General features: G+C 43.2%; 1 pseudogene; it reads right to left on the minus strand.

The window, feature by feature from the left end:
- Positions 1-739: 739 nt before the first annotated feature.
- Positions 740-2,453, minus strand: LOC103013520 (olfactory receptor 52B4-like; annotated as a pseudogene).
- Between the last annotated feature and the right edge of the window lie 3,765 nt (positions 2,454-6,218).

Here is a 6,218-nt window from a genome sequence, read left to right on the forward strand (position 1 = left end):
TTTTGCTTTTGTTGCCTGTACTTTTGGTGTGATATCAAGAAAATCATTGCCAAGACCAATATCAAGAAGTGTTTCTCTGTATTTTCTTCCAAGATTTTTACAGTTTCAGGATTTACATTTAAGTCTTTAATCCACTTCAAGTTAACTTTTGTGTATGGTGTAAGATAAGGGCCCAATTTCAATCTTTTGCATGTGAATATCCAGTTTTCCTAACATCATTTATTAAGAGACTGTCCTTTCCTCATTGAGAATTCTTGACACCCTTATCAAAGATTAATTGACCTTATATGCAAGTGTTTATTTCTGGGCTCTTTATTTTGTTCCATTGGTCCCTTTTCTAATTCAGAATAAAATTTTATAGATATAAATATAGATATCTCAAATGTATATATTATTAAATTAATATAATTCTGCCTATAGGTTTTAATTTCAATGTCCTAGACAAGTTCATTGTAGAAAATAATTCTCATTGTTTAATATGATTTAGTTTAGTTTTGATATTTCTATTTTTCTGGAACCCTATGCATGCGCTAAGAGTCTCTAAGAGAGTAAGTAACTTCCTCTAGGTCAAACACATCACCTTTGGTGAACCCAGGACTCAAAGCTACTTCTTTTTTTTTTTTTAAATATTTATTTATTTATTTATTTATTTATTTATTTATTTATTTATGGCTGTGTTGGGTCTTCGTTTCTGTGCGAGGGCTTTCTCTAGTTGTGGCAAGCGGGGGCCACTCTTCATCGCGGTGCGCGGGCCTCTCACTATCGTGGCCTCTCTTGTTGCGGAGCACAGGCTCCAGATGCGCAGGCTCAGTAATTGTGGCTCATGGGCCTAGTTGCTCCACGGCATGTGGGATCCTCCCAGACCAGGGCTCGAACCCGTGTCCCCTGCATTGGCAGGCGGATTCTCAACCACTGCGCCACCAGGGAAGCCCTCAAAGCTACTTCTGATCCGACAACTTGTGCTCTTTCCTAAACACCACCCTTATCAAGATAACATGGCATTCTGTCTTTAAAAGCCATGACAAATCACTTTGTTCACAGTCAGTACCACACTTTGTTCATAAATCTCTACAACGTAGGCAAAGGAAATGTGAGGTCCTATGTTGATAAACATATCACCTGTCACACAAACTCAGCAGTGTTCCCACTGTGAAGACAAAGTACTAACCACACACTCTCGAATCTGCCTGGTCTTGACCCCATAAATGATGGGGTTTAGCATAGGAGGGGCTAACATGCAGATGTTTGCCAGCAGAATGTGGGCATAAGGAGGAACATGACGCCCAAACTGCTGGGCAATTATGGTAAAAATGCCAGTCAGTAGAACATGGAAATGACCCCAAGATGGGAGCCACATGTGCCTAGGGCCTTTTGCCAAGCTCCTCAGGAAGGGAGGCGGAAGACTGCATTGAGGATGAAGGTATAGGAAACCAAGATGTGCAAGGCATCTATCACTACAGTCGAGAGCAGAGCAGACAAGCCATACCAGACAGTGACACGAATGTCAGCACAAGCAAATTTAGCAACAGCCGTGTGCTCACAGTAGGTATGTGGTAGCACATTGCTATGGCAGAAAGGTAGTCTCTTCACCAGGAGCACATCCGGGAGTATACAGAGAAGCCCCTCAGGAGCACAGCCAGACCAACCCTTATGATTACTTCACGACTGAGCGCTGTGGCATTGCACAGTGGGTCACAGATGGCCACATAGCAGTCAAATGCCATGGCCAACAGAATTCCTGATTCAGCAATAAAGGTGGCATGGATGAAGAAGATTTGGGTGACACAGCCATCAAGGGAAATCTCTCCAGCATGGAACCAGAATATGGCCAGGGTTTTGGGCACAGTGGTAGTGGACAAGATGAGGTCAGCCACAGCCAGCATGCAGAGGAAGAAGTACATGGGTTCATGGAGGCTGCATTCAGTGACAATGATGAAAACAAGGAGGCTATTCCCAAGGACAGCAACAAGGTAAGAAATAAAGAAGGGGCGAGAGATCCATATGTGCTGGTCTTCCGGGCCAGGGATCCCCAGCAGAATGAAGAGTGAATGGCTGGTACCAGTGTGGTTGGGGGTTGCCATGCCTGGGATGAGTCATTTGGATGTTGTATATGGGATTTGGCAGTCATCTCTTTTCTCTTTCCAAAAAGGTGAATGGGGATGGAGTGGGGGAGGTGGAAACAGATCATTTTTCACTGAATGAGAAGTAGAAAGGGACCTGGTCAGGAAATCAGGAAACATGGGTTAAAACTCCTTGCCATTCTATTCACCAGCTATGTGATCTCAGTAAAATTACTTCCCTGCTCTGGGATTCTCTTTTATCACTTTAAAACTAAAGTTGAACTAGATATCTGTAAGAGAGTTGTTCCAGCTCTAGAATGCCATAGGATCTTAGCATCAGATTGTTACAAACAGTTGAGAGCTGTGAATAACACTGCAGTTTCCACTTTGACCATCAGAATGGGATATGCATCTCAAAAGGCAAATCGTAACTGAGTTAATTGTCAATTTAACAAACCTTACTGAACACCCTGAGCAGGTACAATGGCTCCTGGAGGACCTACTTGAGGGGAGACAGACAATTAAACAAAATAGCTATACAATACAGATAGTGTAGAAGAATGTTAAACACAGGGGCTGTGGAAACATGGAAAGTTTTCTAGGAGTTCAGAAAAGTTTTTCTAAAGGTGCCACCCTGAGTTGAACCTTGAAAAATAAGTAAGAGTTTGCCAAGTAAAGTCATGAGGGGAGGGGAGAACACAAAGTCACAGAGATCTGAAAGGACATGCAGTTTGGAGGAAAATTATCATGATTCAGGGTTACCATAGCCTGGAGGACATGGCACGAAATGATAGGAAATAATGTCAGGCAGTGAAGTAGGGGCCACGTCACTGAGGACTCTTGGTACAAGTGTAAGGAGTTTAGGATTTATGTTGAAGCAGTTGGAGCCACTGAAGGGTTTGTAGTGAGAGAATGGCATGATGCAGTTTGCATTTTGGGTCGCTCTTTCTCTGGCAGTACTGTGTAAGAAGGGTGGGGAAGGGAAGAGGCAGGTTGGAGAACTGAGACTGAGATCGGTTAGGAGCAGCTCTGCACTAAGGGCTGCACATGCATTATCTCAATCACCACCATGTGAGATAACTGTACTCGTTTTCCCATTTTACCAATGGAGAGCAAAGAGAGCTTAGAGAGTTCATCATCCCCCCACCCAAGGTCACCTGGCTGGTAAATGGTGGAGCTAGAATTTGGCTACCCACACCATGCTTTGAATCACATCACGTCTACCTTACTCCACCTTGGTCCCCTTCATCAGGTGCTTGTGATTTCCTGACTCCTGAGCCAAGGGAAAAAACAAAAGTCACCTGTTGTTAATTCCCTTAACCACCTTCATTCTGCCACCTACAAATTTATATTTGAATTGTCTTTTCCCTCTCGCTCCCATTCAAGGCTCAGCCCTCCATTTGTGCACTGGACCCCAACCTTCTCTCCATTAATCTGTCACTCTGGTAATTTCAAACTCTCCCTCTCTGCTGGCCCCTTCTCCTTAGTGTGTCTCTTTCCCCGTTCACCTCGGTTTTACAAAAGGAGGGATGTGCACTCTCTTCATCTATCCTCTTACCACCCTTGTAATCTTTACCCAATGCCATTTGACTTATAACACCAATATGCCACTAAAGCTTCCTTTTCTGAAACAATCTATCATATCATAGTTGCCAAATCTAATATTACATTTCATTTCTGATTACTAGTAATCTCCAATTTCTATCATTAATACTTCTTTATTTGATGATAGCAACCATTAAATATCTACTGTTAGATATATGTATTATTTCTAATTATTGCACCAAATGTATGAAATTGAAAGTATCACTAGTTCGTGCGTGAAGAAACTAATCTCATATAGGCAACTGCCCAAAGTCAAACAACCTGTTAGAGGCTAAGCTGATATCTGAATCCGAGATTATTAGAGCCAAAGTTTCCATTAGTTTTGAAACGTCCACTTTTGTTTGCTGATTACCTAACCACCTTTCTTTGGCTTCCTCTCCACTCCCTTCTCATTCTTTTATTTTTCCAGAATGTCTGAGACATGTAAGACAATGTAATAGAGGAAAAATCATATGGGCTTTAGACCTACCTGAGTTCAATTCCAGCTCTGCCTGCTTCAAATCCACAAACACACAAACTTCCATTCATATTACCATATTATCATACACATTCATTTATACAGTCACAACACACATTTACTCACACAAATTTTGATGATTTACACACTAACACACATTTTCCCTATTCACACAAATGGCCCTTCCCCATGAACACGCGCACACACACACACACACACACAGTTTTAAACTTTCCTTCATGTAGATACCCACCGAAATTCGCACAGTCATTACCCAGTCAAACTCACTCTCACTTATCTAAGTCATAACTTTGCCTATCTCCATTCAGCACGCTGGCTTTCCTCCCATTAAATCAGTTTCCTCAGGGAGGTGGAGATTCCAAATGTTATTCAACTCTCACCTCTGTCTCCAGCCTGACAGTCCTCTAACATATGCCAGAACAAATAACTGTCTCTGGGAATGCAATTCACAAGACAACCCCCCACCCTGCTTCACCAGTTCCACCCTGGAATTGCCCAAACATGAATCAGAGATGTAAAATATCAATGCTGGTTGACACTTTATACCAGCGGTCGTCAAACAGCTGTCTGTGGGCCAAATCCTGCCCACCACCTTCTTTTATAAATAAAATCTTATTGGAACACAACCATGCCCAGTTATTTACGTATTGTCTATGACTGCTTTCGTGGGACAGATTGAATAGTTGCAGCAGAGACCACATTCGAAACAAAATATTTGCTGTTGCCCTTTACAAAAAACTTTTGGCAACCCCTGCTTTAGAATAATCTTGTTGTATGATTTATTATTTACAAAAGCCACAGAAGGAAAGGCAATTTTCCCAAAGCCACAGAGGAAGTGAGTTAAGATTTCTTGCCTATCATGTCACTGTTTCCACCATGCCACAAAGCTTCTGCAGACACATTTTGGTCTGTCCTCTCTAACTCTGCTCTCAGGGGATGGAGAATTCCAAATACAGCCTCTAGTGGGTGATCAAATGATGAAGACAATTCATTATTGTTTCTCACCTCCTTTATCCCCACCATTCCTGCCCATAGGCAGAAGGACCCAAAGAGGCACCAGCCCACCCTGGTCAGTACCAACCTACATCTCTCCTCACCCCAAACTGTCTATCACAGCCATCAGGAATCACAGACTGGAGCCATGCCCCTGCCTAGATGGCAGGGTATTCCGATAACCAGCAGACTGTGTTCAATGGCCAGGGGACCAAGCCGGAGGAGGAACTGCAGGGCAAATTATTTTTTCTCTGAGCATCTTTGGGGACCATGGGCTTACTCATGTGACTCTCTTCTCCCCTAGGATCTCCTCTACTGAGGATCTCCTTAGTGATGTAACTGTAAAGCCCTTATCCCTTCTTGTCTGAGTGCCAGAAGCCTCATGTGAAAAGAATGCCGGAGAGGTTATATGAGCTTAAGAGAGAAAAGGAGGTGGGAGAGAAGTTTTGGAATGAGAGGTCAGGGCAAAGGATGGGAATGTGGTTAGGGCCTTGGTCAAGTCCCCGGAACTTATTCCAGTGCATCTTCATCAACCCTGACTTCCAGAAGGCATAGAAACACTTCAGGAACTGGAGTCTTATAGAGCAGCGGTCCCCAACATTTTTGGCACCAGGGACCGGTTTCGTGGAAGACAATTTTTCCACAGACAGTGGGGGCGGAGGGGGGGGAGGGCAGGTTTCAGGATGATTCAAGTGCATTACATTTATTGTGCACTTTATTTCAATTATTATTACATTGTAATATATAATGAAATAATGATACAACTCACCATAATGCAGAATCACTGGGAGCCCTGAGCTTGTTCTCACTTGCCACTCACTGATAGGGTTTTGATATGAGTCTGCAAGCAATTGATTTACTATGGTCTCTGTGAAGTCAAACCTCTCTGCTAATGATAATCTGTATTTGCAGCCACTCCCCAGTGCTAGCATCACTGTCTCAGCTCCACCTCAGATCATCAGGCATTAGATTCTCATAAGGAGCTTCCAACCTAGATCCCTCGCATGCGCAGTTCACAGTAGGGTTCCCGCTCCTATGAGAATCTAATGCCTCAGCTGATCTGACAGGAGGCGGAGCTCAGG

This window comes from Balaenoptera acutorostrata, chromosome 9 (assembly GCF_949987535.1).
Source record: "Balaenoptera acutorostrata chromosome 9, mBalAcu1.1, whole genome shotgun sequence".
In the NCBI taxonomy this organism is placed as follows: domain Eukaryota; kingdom Metazoa; phylum Chordata; class Mammalia; order Artiodactyla; family Balaenopteridae; genus Balaenoptera; species Balaenoptera acutorostrata.